This window comes from Amaranthus tricolor, chromosome 6 (assembly GCF_026212465.1).
Source record: "Amaranthus tricolor cultivar Red isolate AtriRed21 chromosome 6, ASM2621246v1, whole genome shotgun sequence".
NCBI lineage: Eukaryota > Viridiplantae > Streptophyta > Magnoliopsida > Caryophyllales > Amaranthaceae > Amaranthus > Amaranthus tricolor.
This window is the reverse complement of record NC_080052.1, coordinates 11,457,447-11,474,400: the sequence shown is the minus strand read 5'-3', so window position 1 is coordinate 11,474,400 and position 16,954 is coordinate 11,457,447. Positions and strand designations below refer to the sequence as shown.

At 47.2% G+C, this 16,954-nt stretch overlaps 25 non-coding genes across 25 annotated transcripts; all 25 read left to right on the top strand.

The window, feature by feature from the left end:
* Window positions 1–243: 243 nt before the first annotated feature.
* LOC130816920 (5S ribosomal RNA) lies at window positions 244–362 on the top strand. The gene has a single exon (XR_009043452.1). It is a non-coding gene; the product is annotated as a 5S ribosomal RNA (ribosomal RNA).
* Window positions 363–919: 557 nt separating this feature from the next.
* On the top strand, window positions 920–1,038 carry LOC130816919 (5S ribosomal RNA). Its single transcript, XR_009043451.1, has one exon. It is a non-coding gene; the product is annotated as a 5S ribosomal RNA (ribosomal RNA).
* Window positions 1,039–1,595: 557 nt separating this feature from the next.
* On the top strand, window positions 1,596–1,714 carry LOC130816918 (5S ribosomal RNA). The gene has a single exon (XR_009043450.1). It is a non-coding gene; the product is annotated as a 5S ribosomal RNA (ribosomal RNA).
* A 558-nt stretch (window positions 1,715–2,272) lies between these two features.
* Window positions 2,273–2,391, top strand: LOC130816619 (5S ribosomal RNA). The gene has a single exon (XR_009043158.1). It is a non-coding gene; the product is annotated as a 5S ribosomal RNA (ribosomal RNA).
* A 554-nt stretch (window positions 2,392–2,945) lies between these two features.
* Window positions 2,946–3,064, top strand: LOC130816917 (5S ribosomal RNA). Its single transcript, XR_009043449.1, has one exon. It is a non-coding gene; the product is annotated as a 5S ribosomal RNA (ribosomal RNA).
* A 557-nt stretch (window positions 3,065–3,621) lies between these two features.
* Window positions 3,622–3,740, top strand: LOC130816915 (5S ribosomal RNA). Its single transcript, XR_009043448.1, has one exon. It is a non-coding gene; the product is annotated as a 5S ribosomal RNA (ribosomal RNA).
* Window positions 3,741–4,298: 558 nt separating this feature from the next.
* Window positions 4,299–4,417, top strand: LOC130816618 (5S ribosomal RNA). Its single transcript, XR_009043157.1, has one exon. It is a non-coding gene; the product is annotated as a 5S ribosomal RNA (ribosomal RNA).
* A 557-nt stretch (window positions 4,418–4,974) lies between these two features.
* On the top strand, window positions 4,975–5,093 carry LOC130816914 (5S ribosomal RNA). The gene has a single exon (XR_009043447.1). It is a non-coding gene; the product is annotated as a 5S ribosomal RNA (ribosomal RNA).
* Window positions 5,094–5,647: 554 nt separating this feature from the next.
* Window positions 5,648–5,766, top strand: LOC130816913 (5S ribosomal RNA). Its single transcript, XR_009043446.1, has one exon. It is a non-coding gene; the product is annotated as a 5S ribosomal RNA (ribosomal RNA).
* A 554-nt stretch (window positions 5,767–6,320) lies between these two features.
* LOC130816912 (5S ribosomal RNA) lies at window positions 6,321–6,439 on the top strand. The gene has a single exon (XR_009043445.1). It is a non-coding gene; the product is annotated as a 5S ribosomal RNA (ribosomal RNA).
* Window positions 6,440–6,992: 553 nt separating this feature from the next.
* On the top strand, window positions 6,993–7,111 carry LOC130816911 (5S ribosomal RNA). The gene has a single exon (XR_009043444.1). It is a non-coding gene; the product is annotated as a 5S ribosomal RNA (ribosomal RNA).
* A 556-nt stretch (window positions 7,112–7,667) lies between these two features.
* On the top strand, window positions 7,668–7,786 carry LOC130816909 (5S ribosomal RNA). Its single transcript, XR_009043442.1, has one exon. It is a non-coding gene; the product is annotated as a 5S ribosomal RNA (ribosomal RNA).
* Window positions 7,787–8,339: 553 nt separating this feature from the next.
* LOC130816908 (5S ribosomal RNA) lies at window positions 8,340–8,458 on the top strand. The gene has a single exon (XR_009043441.1). It is a non-coding gene; the product is annotated as a 5S ribosomal RNA (ribosomal RNA).
* A 557-nt stretch (window positions 8,459–9,015) lies between these two features.
* On the top strand, window positions 9,016–9,134 carry LOC130816907 (5S ribosomal RNA). The gene has a single exon (XR_009043440.1). It is a non-coding gene; the product is annotated as a 5S ribosomal RNA (ribosomal RNA).
* Window positions 9,135–9,691: 557 nt separating this feature from the next.
* On the top strand, window positions 9,692–9,810 carry LOC130816906 (5S ribosomal RNA). Its single transcript, XR_009043439.1, has one exon. It is a non-coding gene; the product is annotated as a 5S ribosomal RNA (ribosomal RNA).
* A 555-nt stretch (window positions 9,811–10,365) lies between these two features.
* Window positions 10,366–10,484, top strand: LOC130816905 (5S ribosomal RNA). Its single transcript, XR_009043438.1, has one exon. It is a non-coding gene; the product is annotated as a 5S ribosomal RNA (ribosomal RNA).
* Window positions 10,485–11,038: 554 nt separating this feature from the next.
* LOC130816904 (5S ribosomal RNA) lies at window positions 11,039–11,157 on the top strand. Its single transcript, XR_009043437.1, has one exon. It is a non-coding gene; the product is annotated as a 5S ribosomal RNA (ribosomal RNA).
* A 557-nt stretch (window positions 11,158–11,714) lies between these two features.
* LOC130816903 (5S ribosomal RNA) lies at window positions 11,715–11,833 on the top strand. The gene has a single exon (XR_009043436.1). It is a non-coding gene; the product is annotated as a 5S ribosomal RNA (ribosomal RNA).
* A 557-nt stretch (window positions 11,834–12,390) lies between these two features.
* Window positions 12,391–12,509, top strand: LOC130816902 (5S ribosomal RNA). Its single transcript, XR_009043435.1, has one exon. It is a non-coding gene; the product is annotated as a 5S ribosomal RNA (ribosomal RNA).
* Window positions 12,510–13,064: 555 nt separating this feature from the next.
* On the top strand, window positions 13,065–13,183 carry LOC130816901 (5S ribosomal RNA). Its single transcript, XR_009043434.1, has one exon. It is a non-coding gene; the product is annotated as a 5S ribosomal RNA (ribosomal RNA).
* A 554-nt stretch (window positions 13,184–13,737) lies between these two features.
* LOC130816899 (5S ribosomal RNA) lies at window positions 13,738–13,856 on the top strand. Its single transcript, XR_009043433.1, has one exon. It is a non-coding gene; the product is annotated as a 5S ribosomal RNA (ribosomal RNA).
* Window positions 13,857–14,412: 556 nt separating this feature from the next.
* LOC130816330 (5S ribosomal RNA) lies at window positions 14,413–14,531 on the top strand. The gene has a single exon (XR_009042871.1). It is a non-coding gene; the product is annotated as a 5S ribosomal RNA (ribosomal RNA).
* Window positions 14,532–15,086: 555 nt separating this feature from the next.
* LOC130816897 (5S ribosomal RNA) lies at window positions 15,087–15,205 on the top strand. Its single transcript, XR_009043431.1, has one exon. It is a non-coding gene; the product is annotated as a 5S ribosomal RNA (ribosomal RNA).
* Window positions 15,206–15,761: 556 nt separating this feature from the next.
* Window positions 15,762–15,880, top strand: LOC130816896 (5S ribosomal RNA). Its single transcript, XR_009043430.1, has one exon. It is a non-coding gene; the product is annotated as a 5S ribosomal RNA (ribosomal RNA).
* A 556-nt stretch (window positions 15,881–16,436) lies between these two features.
* Window positions 16,437–16,555, top strand: LOC130816895 (5S ribosomal RNA). Its single transcript, XR_009043429.1, has one exon. It is a non-coding gene; the product is annotated as a 5S ribosomal RNA (ribosomal RNA).
* The last annotated feature ends 399 nt before the right edge of the window (window positions 16,556–16,954 follow it).

Sequence of the window (16,954 nt, the reverse complement as noted above, 5' to 3'; positions counted from 1 at the left end):
GATTTCCAAGTGTTGCGCGGATTTCATAAACATTTTGTCTTTTTTTTGTTGCGAGTTCACCTTGCTTTTACAGACGGCGGACTCTTTTGGGAATGGGACAATACCGGGAGGGTGAAAAACAGTATTTTGGAAGAAGAAGGCTCGAAAGAGGGGTCTCGGTTGCGAGTTTACGAGCTTTGGAATGCTCTGGGTTTTTTTTTGTTCGGCAATGCGCATGTATACAAATTGTTACGGTGAATGAACGGGTGCGATCATACCAGCACTAATGCACCGGATCCCATCAGAACTCCGCAGTTAAGCGTGCTTGGGCGAGAGTAGTACTAGGATGGGTGACCTCCTGGGAAGTCCTCGTGTTGCACCCCTTTTTCCCTTCTTTTTTTTTTTTTTTTATCGTTTTCATTTGCGAATTCTTTCCGCTCCACTTGAGCAAAAGGAATTTCTGTGATTATAGTAATATACTCTTTGGAAGTAATTTTATTTATAAAAATATAACTCGCAACCGGGTCCCGACCTCGAATTTACGGGCACTCGAATGTAAGGACCCGTTGACGCGGGTCGATGCGCATACGAACGAATTGTTCGAAAGAGGCGTGCATCGGTGCGTTCGTGTAAGCGGAAATTGCACCGGACCCGTCGGAACTCCCCGCGGAAGCGTGCCTGGCATGGATGGCCTCTTGATTTCCAAGTGTTGCGCGGATTTCATAAACATTTTGTCTTTTTTTTGTTGCGAGTTCACCTTGCTTTTACAGACGGCGGACTCTTTTGGGAATGGGACAATACCGGGAGGGTGAAAAACAGTATTTTGGAAGAAGAAGGCTCGAAAGAGGGGTCTCGGTTGCGAGTTTACGAGCTTTGGAATGCTCTGGGTTTTTTTTTGTTCGGCAATGCGCATGTATACAAATTGTTACGGTGAATGAACGGGTGCGATCATACCAGCACTAATGCACCGGATCCCATCAGAACTCCGCAGTTAAGCGTGCTTGGGCGAGAGTAGTACTAGGATGGGTGACCTCCTGGGAAGTCCTCGTGTTGCACCCCTTTTTCCCTTCTTTTTTTTTTTTTTTTATCGTTTTCATTTGCGAATTCTTTCCGCTCCACTTGAGCAAAAGGAATTTCTGTGATTATAGTAATATACTCTTTGGAAGTAATTTTATTTATAAAAATATAACTCGCAACCGGGTCCCGACCTCGAATTTACGGGCACTCGAATGTAAGGACCCGTTGACGCGGGTCGATGCGCATACGAACGAATTGTTCGAAAGAGGCGTGCATCGGTGCGTTCGTGTAAGCGGAAATTGCACCGGACCCGTCGGAACTCCCCGCGGAAGCGTGCCTGGCATGGATGGCCTCTTGATTTCCAAGTGTTGCGCGGATTTCATAAACATTTTGTCTTTTTTTTGTTGCGAGTTCACCTTGCTTTTACAGACGGCGGACTCTTTTGGGAATGGGACAATACCGGGAGGGTGAAAAACAGTATTTTGGAAGAAGAAGGCTCGAAAGAGGGGTCTCGGTTGCGAGTTTACGAGCTTTGGAATGCTCTGGGTTTTTTTTTGTTCGGCAATGCGCATGTATACAAATTGTTACGGTGAATGAACGGGTGCGATCATACCAGCACTAATGCACCGGATCCCATCAGAACTCCGCAGTTAAGCGTGCTTGGGCGAGAGTAGTACTAGGATGGGTGACCTCCTGGGAAGTCCTCGTGTTGCACCCCTTTTTCCCTTCTTTTTTTTTTTTTTTTATCGTTTTCATTTGCGAATTCTTTCCGCTCCACTTGAGCAAAAGGAATTTCTGTGATTATAGTAATATACTCTTTGGAAGTAATTTTATTTATAAAAATATAACTCGCAACCGGGTCCCGACCTCGAATTTACGGGCACTCGAATGTAAGGACCCGTTGACGCGGGTCGATGCGCATACGAACGAATTGTTCGAAAGAGGCGTGCATCGGTGCGTTCGTGTAAGCGGAAATTGCACCGGACCCGTCGGAACTCCCCGCGGAAGCGTGCCTGGCATGGATGGCCTCTTGATTTCCAAGTGTTGCGCGGATTTCATAAACATTTTGTCTTTTTTTTGTTGCGAGTTCACCTTGCTTTTACAGACGGCGGACTCTTTTGGGAATGGGACAATACCGGGAGGGTGAAAAACAGTATTTTGGAAGAAGAAGGCTCGAAAGAGGGGTCTCGGTTGCGAGTTTACGAGCTTTGGAATGCTCTGGGTTTTTTTTTTGGTCGGCAATGCGCATGTATACAAATTGTTACGGTGAATGAACGGGTGCGATCATACCAGCACTAATGCACCGGATCCCATCAGAACTCCGCAGTTAAGCGTGATTGGGCGAGAGTAGTACTAGGATGGGTGACCTCCTGGGAAGTCCTCGTGTTGCACCCCTTTTTCCCTTCTTTTTTTTTTTTTATCGTTTTCATTTGCGAATTCTTTCCGCTCCACTTGAGCAAAAGGCATTTCGGTGATTATAGTATTATACTCTTTGGAAGTAATTTTATTTATAAAAATATAACTCGCAACCGGGTCCCGACCTCGAATTTACGGGCACTCGAAGGTAAGGACCCGTTGACGCGGGTCGATGCGCATACGAACGAATTGTTCGAAAGAGGCGTGCATCGGTGCGTTCGTGTAAGCGGAAATTGCACCGGACCCGTCGGAACTCCCCGCGGAAGCGTGCCTGGCATGGATGGCCTCTTGATTTCCAAGTGTTGCGCGGATTTCATAAACATTTTGTCTTTTTTTTGTTGCGAGTTCACCTTGCTTTTACAGACGGCGGACTCTTTTGGGAATGGGACAATACCGGGAGGGTGAAAAACAGTATTTTGGAAGAAGAAGGCTCGAAAGAGGGGTCTCGGTTGCGAGTTTACGAGCTTTGGAATGCTCTGGGTTTTTTTTTGTTCGGCAATGCGCATGTATACAAATTGTTACGGTGAATGAACGGGTGCGATCATACCAGCACTAATGCACCGGATCCCATCAGAACTCCGCAGTTAAGCGTGCTTGGGCGAGAGTAGTACTAGGATGGGTGACCTCCTGGGAAGTCCTCGTGTTGCACCCCTTTTTCCCTTCTTTTTTTTTTTTTTTTATCGTTTTCATTTGCGAATTCTTTCCGCTCCACTTGAGCAAAAGGAATTTCTGTGATTATAGTAATATACTCTTTGGAAGTAATTTTATTTATAAAAATATAACTCGCAACCGGGTCCCGACCTCGAATTTACGGGCACTCGAATGTAAGGACCCGTTGACGCGGGTCGATGCGCATACGAACGAATTGTTCGAAAGAGGCGTGCATCGGTGCGTTCGTGTAAGCGGAAATTGCACCGGACCCGTCGGAACTCCCCGCGGAAGCGTGCCTGGCATGGATGGCCTCTTGATTTCCAAGTGTTGCGCGGATTTCATAAACATTTTGTCTTTTTTTTGTTGCGAGTTCACCTTGCTTTTACAGACGGCGGACTCTTTTGGGAATGGGACAATACCGGGAGGGTGAAAAACAGTATTTTGGAAGAAGAAGGCTCGAAAGAGGGGTCTCGGTTGCGAGTTTACGAGCTTTGGAATGCTCTGGGTTTTTTTTTGTTCGGCAATGCGCATGTATACAAATTGTTACGGTGAATGAACGGGTGCGATCATACCAGCACTAATGCACCGGATCCCATCAGAACTCCGCAGTTAAGCGTGCTTGGGCGAGAGTAGTACTAGGATGGGTGACCTCCTGGGAAGTCCTCGTGTTGCACCCCTTTTTCCCTTCTTTTTTTTTTTTTTTTATCGTTTTCATTTGCGAATTCTTTCCGCTCCACTTGAGCAAAAGGAATTTCTGTGATTATAGTAATATACTCTTTGGAAGTAATTTTATTTATAAAAATATAACTCGCAACCGGGTCCCGACCTCGAATTTACGGGCACTCGAATGTAAGGACCCGTTGACGCGGGTCGATGCGCATACGAACGAATTGTTCGAAAGAGGCGTGCATCGGTGCGTTCGTGTAAGCGGAAATTGCACCGGACCCGTCGGAACTCCCCGCGGAAGCGTGCCTGGCATGGATGGCCTCTTGATTTCCAAGTGTTGCGCGGATTTCATAAACATTTTGTCTTTTTTTTGTTGCGAGTTCACCTTGCTTTTACAGACGGCGGACTCTTTTGGGAATGGGACAATACCGGGAGGGTGAAAAACAGTATTTTGGAAGAAGAAGGCTCGAAAGAGGGGTCTCGGTTGCGAGTTTACGAGCTTTGGAATGCTCTGGGTTTTTTTTTTGGTCGGCAATGCGCATGTATACAAATTGTTACGGTGAATGAACGGGTGCGATCATACCAGCACTAATGCACCGGATCCCATCAGAACTCCGCAGTTAAGCGTGATTGGGCGAGAGTAGTACTAGGATGGGTGACCTCCTGGGAAGTCCTCGTGTTGCACCCCTTTTTCCCTTCTTTTTTTTTTTTTTATCGTTTTCATTTGCGAATTCTTTCCGCTCCACTTGAGCAAAAGGCATTTCGGTGATTATAGTATTATACTCTTTGGAAGTAATTTTATTTATAAAAATATAACTCGCAACCGGGTCCCGACCTCGAATTTACGGGCACTCGAAGGTAAGGACCCGTTGACGCGGGTCGATGCGCATACGAACGAATTGTTCGAAAGAGGCGTGCATCGGTGCGTTCGTGTAAGCGGAAATTGCACCGGACCCGTCGGAACTCCCCGCGGAAGCGTGCCTGGCATGGATGGCCTCTTGATTTCCAAGTGTTGCGCGGATTTCATAAACATTTTGTCTTTTTTTTTGTTGCGAGTTCACCTTGCTTTTACAGACGGCGGACTCTTTTGGGAATGGGACAATACCGGGAGGGTGAAAAACAGTATTTGGGAAGAAGAAGGCTCGAAAGAGGGGTCTCGGTTGCGAGTTTACGAGCTTTGGAATGCTCTGGGTTTTTTTTTTGGTCGGCAATGCGCATGTATACAAATTGTTACGGTGAATGAACGGGTGCGATCATACCAGCACTAATGCACCGGATCCCATCAGAACTCCGCAGTTAAGCGTGCTTGGGCGAGAGTAGTACTAGGATGGGTGACCTCCTGGGAAGTCCTCGTGTTGCACCCCTTTTTCCCTTCTTTTTTTTTTTATCGTTTTCATTTGCGAATTCTTTTCGCTCCACTTGAGCAAAAGGCATTTCGGTGATTATAGTAATATACTCTTTGGAAGTAATTTTATTTATAAAAATATAACTCGCAACCGGGTCCCGACCTCGAATTTACGGGCACTCGAAGGTAAGGACCCGTTGACGCGGGTCGATGCGCATACGAACGAATTGTTCGAAAGAGGCGTGCATCGGTGCGTTCGTGTAAGCGGAAATTGCACCGGACCCGTCGGAACTCCCCGCGGAAGCGTGCCTGGCATGGATGGCCTCTTGATTTCCAAGTGTTGCGCGGATTTCATAAACATTTTGTCTTTTTTTTTGTTGCGAGTTCACCTTGCTTTTACAGACGGCGGACTCTTTTGGGAATGGGACAATACCGGGAGGGTGAAAAACAGTATTTGGGAAGAAGAAGGCTCGAAAGAGGGGTCTCGGTTGCGAGTTTACGAGCTTTGGAATGCTCTGGGTTTTTTTTTTGGTCGGCAATGCGCATGTATACAAATTGTTACGGTGAATGAACGGGTGCGATCATACCAGCACTAATGCACCGGATCCCATCAGAACTCCGCAGTTAAGCGTGCTTGGGCGAGAGTAGTACTAGGATGGGTGACCTCCTGGGAAGTCCTCGTGTTGCACCCCTTTTTCCCTTCTTTTTTTTTTTATCGTTTTCATTTGCGAATTCTTTTCGCTCCACTTGAGCAAAAGGCATTTCGGTGATTATAGTAATATACTCTTTGGAAGTAATTTTATTTATAAAAATATAACTCGCAACCGGGTCCCGACCTCGAATTTACGGGCACTCGAAGGTAAGGACCCGTTGACGCGGGTCGATGCGCATACGAACGAATTGTTCGAAAGAGGCGTGCATCGGTGCGTTCGTGTAAGCGGAAATTGCACCGGACCCGTCGGAACTCCCCGCGGAAGCGTGCCTGGCATGGATGGCCTCTTGATTTCCAAGTGTTGCGCGGATTTCATAAACATTTTGTCTTTTTTTTTGTTGCGACTTCACCTTGCTTTTACAGACGGCGGACTCTTTTGGGAATGGGACAATACCGGGAGGGTGAAAAACAGTATTTGGGAAGAAGAAGGCTCGAAAGAGGGGTCTCGGTTGCGAGTTTACGAGCTTTGGAATGCTCTGGGTTTTTTTTTTGGTCGGCAATGCGCATGTATACAAATTGTTACGGTGAATGAACGGGTGCGATCATACCAGCACTAATGCACCGGATCCCATCAGAACTCCGCAGTTAAGCGTGCTTGGGCGAGAGTAGTACTAGGATGGGTGACCTCCTGGGAAGTCCTCGTGTTGCACCCCTTTTTCCCTTCTTTTTTTTTTTTATCGTTTTCATTTGCGAATTCTTTTCGCTCCACTTGAGCAAAAGGCATTTCGGTGATTATAGTAATATACTCTTTGGAAGTAATTTTATTTATAAAAATATAACTCGCAACCGGGTCCCGACCTCGAATTTACGGGCACTCGAAGGTAAGGACCCGTTGACGCGGGTCGATGCGCATACGAACGAATTGTTCGAAAGAGGCGTGCATCGGTGCGTTCGTGTAAGCGGAAATTGCACCGGACCCGTCGGAACTCCCCGCGGAAGCGTGCCTGGCATGGATGGCCTCTTGATTTCCAAGTGTTGCGCGGATTTCATAAACATTTTGTCTTTTTTTTGTTGCGAGTTCACCTTTCTTTTACAGACGGCGGACTCTTTTGGGAATGGGACAATACCGGGAGGGTGAAAAACAGTATTTGGGAAGAAGAAGGCTCGAAAGAGGGGTCTCGGTTGCGAGTTTACGAGCTTTGGAATGCTCTGGGTTTTTTTTTGGTCGGCAATGCGCATGTATACAAATTGTTACGGTGAATGAACGGGTGCGATCATACCAGCACTAATGCACCGGATCCCATCAGAACTCCGCAGTTAAGCGTGCTTGGGCGAGAGTAGTACTAGGATGGGTGACCTCCTGGGAAGTCCTCGTGTTGCACCCCTTTTTCCCTTCTTTTTTTTTTTTTATCGTTTTCATTTGCGAATTCTTTCCGCTCCACTTGAGCAAAAGGCATTTCGGTGATTATAGTAATATACTCTTTGGAAGTAATTTTATTTATAAAAATATAACTCGCAACCGGGTCCCGACCTCGAATTTACGGGCACTCGAAGGTAAGGACCCGTTGACGCGGGTCGATGCGCATACGAACGAATTGTTCGAAAGAGGCGTGCATCGGTGCGTTCGTGTAAGCGGAAATTGCACCGGACCCGTCGGAACTCCCCGCGGAAGCGTGCCTGGCATGGATGGCCTCTTGATTTCCAAGTGTTGCGCGGATTTCATAAACATTTTGTCTTTTTTTTTGTTGCGAGTTCACCTTGCTTTTACAGACGGCGGACTCTTTTGGGAATGGGACAATACCGGGAGGGTGAAAAACAGTATTTGGGAAGAAGAAGGCTCGAAAGAGGGGTCTCGGTTGCGAGTTTACGAGCTTTGGAATGCTCTGGGTTTTTTTTTTGGTCGGCAATGCGCATGTATACAAATTGTTACGGTGAATGAACGGGTGCGATCATACCAGCACTAATGCACCGGATCCCATCAGAACTCCGCAGTTAAGCGTGCTTGGGCGAGAGTAGTACTAGGATGGGTGACCTCCTGGGAAGTCCTCGTGTTGCACCCCTTTTTCCCTTCTTTTTTTTTTTTATCGTTTTCATTTGCGAATTCTTTCCGCTCCACTTGAGCAAAAGGCATTTCGGTGATTATAGTAATATACTCTTTGGAAGTAATTTTATTTATAAAAATATAACTCGCAACCGGGTCCCGACCTCGAATTTACGGGCACTCGAAGGTAAGGACCCGTTGACGCGGGTCGATGCGCATACGAACGAATTGTTCGAAAGAGGCGTGCATCGGTGCGTTCGTGTAAGCGGAAATTGCACCGGACCCGTCGGAACTCCCCGCGGAAGCGTGCCTGGCATGGATGGCCTCTTGATTTCCAAGTGTTGCGCGGATTTCATAAACATTTTGTCTTTTTTTTGTTGCGAGTTCACCTTGCTTTTACAGACGGCGGACTCTTTTGGGAATGGGACAATACCGGGAGGGTGAAAAACAGTATTTGGGAAGAAGAAGGCTCGAAAGAGGGGTCTCGGTTGCGAGTTTACGAGCTTTGGAATGCTCTGGGTTTTTTTTTGGTCGGCAATGCGCATGTATACAAATTGTTACGGTGAATGAACGGGTGCGATCATACCAGCACTAATGCACCGGATCCCATCAGAACTCCGCAGTTAAGCGTGCTTGGGCGAGAGTAGTACTAGGATGGGTGACCTCCTGGGAAGTCCTCGTGTTGCACCCCTTTTTCCCTTCTTTTTTTTTTTTTTATCGTTTTCATTTGCGAATTCTTTCCGCTCCACTTGAGCAAAAGGCATTTCGGTGATTATAGTAATATACTCTTTGGAAGTAATTTTATTTATAAAAATATAACTCGCAACCGGGTCCCGACCTCGAATTTACGGGCACTCGAAGGTAAGGACCCGTTGACGCGGGTCGATGCGCATACGAACGAATTGTTCGAAAGAGGCGTGCATCGGTGCGTTCGTGTAAGCGGAAATTGCACCGGACCCGTCGGAACTCCCCGCGGAAGCGTGCCTGGCATGGATGGCCTCTTGATTTCCAAGTGTTGCGCGGATTTCATAAACATTTTGTCTTTTTTTTTGTTGCGAGTTCACCTTGCTTTTACAGACGGCGGACTCTTTTGGGAATGGGACAATACCGGGAGGGTGAAAAACAGTATTTGGGAAGAAGAAGGCTCGAAAGAGGGGTCTCGGTTGCGAGTTTACGAGCTTTGGAATGCTCTGGGTTTTTTTTTTGGTCGGCAATGCGCATGTATACAAATTGTTACGGTGAATGAACGGGTGCGATCATACCAGCACTAATGCACCGGATCCCATCAGAACTCCGCAGTTAAGCGTGCTTGGGCGAGAGTAGTACTAGGATGGGTGACCTCCTGGGAAGTCCTCGTGTTGCACCCCTTTTTCCCTTCTTTTTTTTTTTTTTATCGTTTTCATTTGCGAATTCTTTCCGCTCCACTTGAGCAAAAGGCATTTCGGTGATTATAGTAATATACTCTTTGGAAGTAATTTTATTTATAAAAATATAACTCGCAACCGGGTCCCGACCTCGAATTTACGGGCACTCGAAGGTAAGGACCCGTTGACGCGGGTCGATGCGCATACGAACGAATTGTTCGAAAGAGGCGTGCATCGGTGCGTTCGTGTAAGCGGAAATTGCACCGGACCCGTCGGAACTCCCCGCGGAAGCGTGCCTGGCATGGATGGCCTCTTGATTTCCAAGTGTTGCGCGGATTTCATAAACATTTTGTCTTTTTTTTTGTTGCGAGTTCACCTTGCTTTTACAGACGGCGGACTCTTTTGGGAATGGGACAATACCGGGAGGGTGAAAAACAGTATTTGGGAAGAAGAAGGCTCGAAAGAGGGGTCTCGGTTGCGAGTTTACGAGCTTTGGAATGCTCTGGGTTTTTTTTTTGGTCGGCAATGCGCATGTATACAAATTGTTACGGTGAATGAACGGGTGCGATCATACCAGCACTAATGCACCGGATCCCATCAGAACTCCGCAGTTAAGCGTGCTTGGGCGAGAGTAGTACTAGGATGGGTGACCTCCTGGGAAGTCCTCGTGTTGCACCCCTTTTTCCCTTCTTTTTTTTTTTTATCGTTTTCATTTGCGAATTCTTTCCGCTCCACTTGAGCAAAAGGCATTTCGGTGATTATAGTAATATACTCTTTGGAAGTAATTTTATTTATAAAAATATAACTCGCAACCGGGTCCCGACCTCGAATTTACGGGCACTCGAAGGTAAGGACCCGTTGACGCGGGTCGATGCGCATACGAACGAATTGTTCGAAAGAGGCGTGCATCGGTGCGTTCGTGTAAGCGGAAATTGCACCGGACCCGTCGGAACTCCCCGCGGAAGCGTGCCTGGCATGGATGGCCTCTTGATTTCCAAGTGTTGCGCGGATTTCATAAACATTTTGTCTTTTTTTTTGTTGCGAGTTCACCTTGCTTTTACAGACGGCGGACTCTTTTGGGAATGGGACAATACCGGGAGGGTGAAAAACAGTATTTGGGAAGAAGAAGGCTCGAAAGAGGGGTCTCGGTTGCGAGTTTACGAGCTTTGGAATGCTCTGGGTTTTTTTTTTGGTCGGCAATGCGCATGTATACAAATTGTTACGGTGAATGAACGGGTGCGATCATACCAGCACTAATGCACCGGATCCCATCAGAACTCCGCAGTTAAGCGTGCTTGGGCGAGAGTAGTACTAGGATGGGTGACCTCCTGGGAAGTCCTCGTGTTGCACCCCTTTTTCCCTTCTTTTTTTTTTTTTATCGTTTTCATTTGCGAATTCTTTTCGCTCCACTTGAGCAAAAGGCATTTCGGTGATTATAGTAATATACTCTTTGGAAGTAATTTTATTTATAAAAATATATCTCGCAACCGGGTCCCGACCTCGAATTTACGGGCACTCGAAGGTAAGGACCCGTTGACGCGGGTCGATGCGCATACGAACGAATTGTTCGAAAGAGGCGTGCATCGGTGCGTTCGTGTAAGCGGAAATTGCACCGGACCCGTCGGAACTCCCCGCGGAAGCGTGCCTGGCATGGATGGCCTCTTGATTTCCAAGTGTTGCGCGGATTTCATAAACATTTTGTCTTTTTTTTGTTGCGAGTTCACCTTGCTTTTACAGACGGCGGACTCTTTTGGGAATGGGACAATACCGGGAGGGTGAAAAACAGTATTTGGGAAGAAGAAGGCTCGAAAGAGGGGTCTCGGTTGCGAGTTTACGAGCTTTGGAATGCTCTGGGTTTTTTTTTGGTCGGCAATGCGCATGTATACAAATTGTTACGGTGAATGAACGGGTGCGATCATACCAGCACTAATGCACCGGATCCCATCAGAACTCCGCAGTTAAGCGTGCTTGGGCGAGAGTAGTACTAGGATGGGTGACCTCCTGGGAAGTCCTCGTGTTGCACCCCTTTTTCCCTTCTTTTTTTTTTTTTTATCGTTTTCATTTGCGAATTCTTTCCGCTCCACTTGAGCAAAAGGCATTTCGGTGATTATAGTAATATACTCTTTGGAAGTAATTTTATTTATAAAAATATAACTCGCAACCGGGTCCCGACCTCGAATTTACGGGCACTCGAAGGTAAGGACCCGTTGACGCGGGTCGATGCGCATATGAACGAATTGTTCGAAAGAGGCGTGCATCGGTGCGTTCGTGTAAGCGGAAATTGCACCGGACCCGTCGGAACTCCCCGCGGAAGCGTGCCTGGCATGGATGGCCTCTTGATTTCCAAGTGTTGCGCGGATTTCATAAACATTTTGTCTTTTTTTTTGTTGCGAGTTCACCTTGCTTTTACAGACGGCGGACTCTTTTGGGAATGGGACAATACCGGGAGGGTGAAAAACAGTATTTGGGAAGAAGAAGGCTCGAAAGAGGGGTCTCGGTTGCGAGTTTACGAGCTTTGGAATGCTCTGGGTTTTTTTTTTGGTCGGCAATGCGCATGTATACAAATTGTTACGGTGAATGAACGGGTGCGATCATACCAGCACTAATGCACCGGATCCCATCAGAACTCCGCAGTTAAGCGTGCTTGGGCGAGAGTAGTACTAGGATGGGTGACCTCCTGGGAAGTCCTCGTGTTGCACCCCTTTTTCCCTTCTTTTTTTTTTTTTTATCGTTTTCATTTGCGAATTCTTTCCGCTCCACTTGAGCAAAAGGCATTTCGGTGATTATAGTAATATACTCTTTGGAAGTAATTTTATTTATAAAAATATAACTCGCAACCGGGTCCCGACCTCGAATTTACGGGCACTCGAAGGTAAGGACCCGTTGACGCGGGTCGATGCGCATACGAACGAATTGTTCGAAAGAGGCGTGCATCGGTGCGTTCGTGTAAGCGGAAATTGCACCGGACCCGTCGGAACTCCCCGCGGAAGCGTGCCTGGCATGGATGGCCTCTTGATTTCCAAGTGTTGCGCGGATTTCATAAACATTTTGTCTTTTTTTTTGTTGCGAGTTCACCTTGCTTTTACAGACGGCGGACTCTTTTGGGAATGGGACAATACCGGGAGGGTGAAAAACAGTATTTGGGAAGAAGAAGGCTCGAAAGAGGGGTCTCGGTTGTGAGTTTACGAGCTTTGGAATGCTCTGGGTTTTTTTTTTGGTCGGCAATGCGCATGTATACAAATTGTTACGGTGAATGAACGGGTGCGATCATACCAGCACTAATGCACCGGATCCCATCAGAACTCCGCAGTTAAGCGTGCTTGGGCGAGAGTAGTACTAGGATGGGTGACCTCCTGGGAAGTCCTCGTGTTGCACCCCTTTTTCCCTTCTTTTTTTTTTTTATCGTTTTCATTTGCGAATTCTTTCCGCTCCACTTGAGCAAAAGGCATTTCGGTGATTGTAGTAATATACTCTTTGGAAGTAATTTTATTTATAAAAATATAACTCGCAACCGGGTCCCGACCTCGAATTTACGGGCACTCGAAGGTAAGGACCCGTTGACGCGGGTCGATGCGCATACGAACGAATTGTTCGAAAGAGGCGTGCATCGGTGCGTTCGTGTAAGCGGAAATTGCACCGGACCCGTCGGAACTCCCCGCGGAAGCGTGCCTGGCATGGATGGCCTCTTGATTTCCAAGTGTTGCGCGGATTTCATAAACATTTTGTCTTTTTTTTTGTTGCGAGTTCACCTTGCTTTTACAGACGGCGGACTCTTTTGGGAATGGGACAATACCGGGAGGGTGAAAAACAGTATTTGGGAAGAAGAAGGCTCGAAAGAGGGGTCTCGGTTGTGAGTTTACGAGCTTTGGAATGCTCTGGGTTTTTTTTTTGGTCGGCAATGCGCATGTATACAAATTGTTACGGTGAATGAACGGGTGCGATCATACCAGCACTAATGCACCGGATCCCATCAGAACTCCGCAGTTAAGCGTGCTTGGGCGAGAGTAGTACTAGGATGGGTGACCTCCTGGGAAGTCCTCGTGTTGCACCCCTTTTTCCCTTCTTTTTTTTTTTTTATCGTTTTCATTTGCGAATTCTTTCCGCTCCACTTGAGCAAAAGGCATTTCGGTGATTATAGTAATATACTCTTTGGAAGTAATTTTATTTATAAAAATATAACTCGCAACCGGGTCCCGACCTCGAATTTACGGGCACTCGAAGGTAAGGACCCGTTGACGCGGGTCGATGCGCATACGAACGAATTGTTCGAAAGAGGCGTGCATCGGTGCGTTCGTGTAAGCGGAAATTGCACCGGACCCGTCGGAACTCCCCGCGGAAGCGTGCCTGGCATGGATGGCCTCTTGATTTCCAAGTGTTGCGCGGATTTCATAAACATTTTGTCTTTTTTTTGTTGCGAGTTCACCTTGCTTTTACAGACGGCGGACTCTTTTGGGAATGGGACAATACCGGGAGGGTGAAAAACAGTATTTGGGAAGAAGAAGGCTCGAAAGAGGGGTCTCGGTTGCGAGTTTACGAGCTTTGGAATGCTCTGGGTTTTTTTTTGGTCGGCAATGCGCATGTATACAAATTGTTACGGTGAATGAACGGGTGCGATCATACCAGCACTAATGCACCGGATCCCATCAGAACTCCGCAGTTAAGCGTGCTTGGGCGAGAGTAGTACTAGGATGGGTGACCTCCTGGGAAGTCCTCGTGTTGCACCCCTTTTTCCCTTCTTTTTTTTTTTTTATCGTTTTCATTTGCGAATTCTTTCCGCTCCACTTGAGCAAAAGGCATTTCGGTGATTATAGTAATATACTCTTTGGAAGTAATTTTATTTATAAAAATATAACTCGCAACCGGGTCCCGACCTCGAATTTACGGGCACTCGAAGGTAAGGACCCGTTGACGCGGGTCGATGCGCATACGAACGAATTGTTCGAAAGAGGCGTGCATCGGTGCGTTCGTGTAAGCGGAAATTGCACCGGACCCGTCGGAACTCCCCGCGGAAGCGTGCCTGGCATGGATGGCCTCTTGATTTCCAAGTGTTGCGCGGATTTCATAAACATTTTGTCTTTTTTTTTGTTGCGAGTTCACCTTGCTTTTACAGACGGCGGACTCTTTTGGGAATGGGACAATACCGGGAGGGTGAAAAACAGTATTTGGGAAGAAAAAGGCTCGAAAGAGGGGTCTCGGTTGCGAGTTTACGAGCTTTGGAATGCTCTGGGTTTTTTTTTTGGTCGGCAATGCGCATGTATACAAATTGTTACGGTGAATGAACGGGTGCGATCATACCAGCACTAATGCACCGGATCCCATCAGAACTCCGCAGTTAAGCGTGCTTGGGCGAGAGAAGTACTAGGATGGGTGACCTCCTGGGAAGTCCTCGTGTTGCACCCCTTTTTCCCTTCTTTTTTTTTTTTTATCGTTTTCATTTGCGAATTCTTTTCGCTCCACTTGAGCAAAAGGCATTTCGGTGATTATAGTAATATACTCTTTGAAAGTAATTTTATTTATAAAAATATAACTCGCAACCGGGTCCCGACCTCGAATTTACGGGCACTCGAAGGTAAGGACCCGTTGACGCGGGTCGATGCGCATACGAACGAATTGTTCGAAAGAGGCGTGCATCGGTGCGTTCGTGTAAGCGGAAATTGCACCGGACCCGTCAGAACTCCCCGCGGAAGCGTGCCTGGCATGGATGGCCTCTTGATTTCCAAGTGTTGCGCGGATTTCATAAACATTTTGTCTTTTTTTTGTTGCGAGTTCACCTTGCTTTTACAGACGGCGGACTCTTTTGGGAATGGGACAATACCGGGAGGGTGAAAAACAGTATTTGGGAAGAAGAAGGCTCGAAAGAGGGGTCTCGGTTGCGAGTTTACGAGCTTTGGAATGCTCTGGGTTTTTTTTTTGGTCGGCAATGCGCATGTATACAAATTGTTACGGTGAATGAACGGGTGCGATCATACCAGCACTAATGCACCGGATCCCATCAGAACTCCGCAGTTAAGCGTGCTTGGGCGAGAGTAGTACTAGGATGGGTGACCTCCTGGGAAGTCCTCGTGTTGCACCCCTTTTTCCCTTCTTTTTTTTTTTTTATCGTTTTCATTTGCGAATTCTTTCCGCTCCACTTGAGCAAAAGGCATTTCGGTGATTATAGTAATATACTCTTTGGAAGTAATTTTATTTATAAAAATATAACTCGCAACCGGGTCCCGACCTCGAATTTACGGGCACTCGAAGGTAAGGACCCGTTGACGCGGGTCGATGCGCATACGAACGAATTGTTCGAAAGAGGCGTGCATCGGTGCGTTCGTGTAAGCGGAAATTGCACCGGACCCGTCGGAACTCCCCGCGGAAGCGTGCCTGGCATGGATGGCCTCTTGATTTCCAAGTGTTGCGCGGATTTCATAAACATTTTGTCTTTTTTTTTGTTGCGAGTTCACCTTGCTTTTACAGACGGCGGACTCTTTTGGGAATGGGACAATACCGGGAGGGTGAAAAACAGTATTTGGGAAGAAGAAGGCTCGAAAGAGGGGTCTCGGTTGCGAGTTTACGAGCTTTGGAATGCTCTGGGTTTTTTTTTTGGTCGGCAATGCGCATGTATACAAATTGTTACGGTGAATGAACGGGTGCGATCATACCAGCACTAATGCACCGGATCCCATCAGAACTCCGCAGTTAAGCGTGCTTGGGCGAGAGTAGTACTAGGATGGGTGACCTCCTGGGAAGTCCTCGTGTTGCACCCCTTTTTCCCTTCTTTTTTTTTTTTTATCGTTTTCATTTGCGAATTCTTTTCGCTCCACTTGAGCAAAAGGCATTTCGGTGATTATAGTAATATACTCTTTGGAAGTAATTTTATTTATAAAAATATAACTCGCAACCGGGTCCCGACCTCGAATTTACGGGCACTCGAAGGTAAGGACCCGTTGACGCGGGTCGATGCGCATACGAACGAATTGTTCGAAAGAGGCGTGCATCGGTGCGTTCGTGTAAGCGGAAATTGCACCGGACCCGTCGGAACTCCCCGCGGAAGCGTGCCTGGCATGGATGGCCTCTTGATTTCCAAGTGTTGCGCGGATTTCATAAACATTTTGTCTTTTTTTTTGTTGCGAGTTCACCTTGCTTTTACAGACGGCGGACTCTTTTGGGAATGGGACAATACCGGGAGGGTGAAAAACAGTATTTGGGAAGAAGAAGGCTCGAAAGAGGGGTCTCGGTTGCGAGTTTACGAGCTTTGGAATGCTCTGGGTTTTTTTTTTGGTCGGCAATGCGCATGTATACAAATTGTTACGGTGAATGAACGGGTGCGATCATACCAGCACTAATGCACCGGATCCCATCAGAACTCCGCAGTTAAGCGTGCTTGGGCGAGAGTAGTACTAGGATGGGTGACCTCCTGGGAAGTCCTCGTGTTGCACCCCTTTTTCCCTTCTTTTTTTTTTTTTATCGTTTTCATTTGCGAATTCTTTCCGCTCCACTTGAGCAAAAGGCATTTCGGTGATTATAGTAATATACTCTTTGGAAGTAATTTTATTTATAAAAATATAACTCGCAACCGGGTCCCGACCTCGAATTTACGGGCACTCGAAGGTAAGGACCCGTTGACGCGGGTCGATGCGCATACGAACGAATTGTTCGAAAGAGGCGTGCATCGGTGCGTTCGTGTAAGCGGAAATTGCACCGGACCCGTCGGAACTCCCCGCGGAAGCGTGCCTGGCATGGATGGCCTCTTGATTTCCAAGTGTTGCGCGGATTTCATAAACATTTTGTCTTTTTTTTTGTTGCGAGTTCACCTTGCTTTTACAGACGGCGGACTCTTT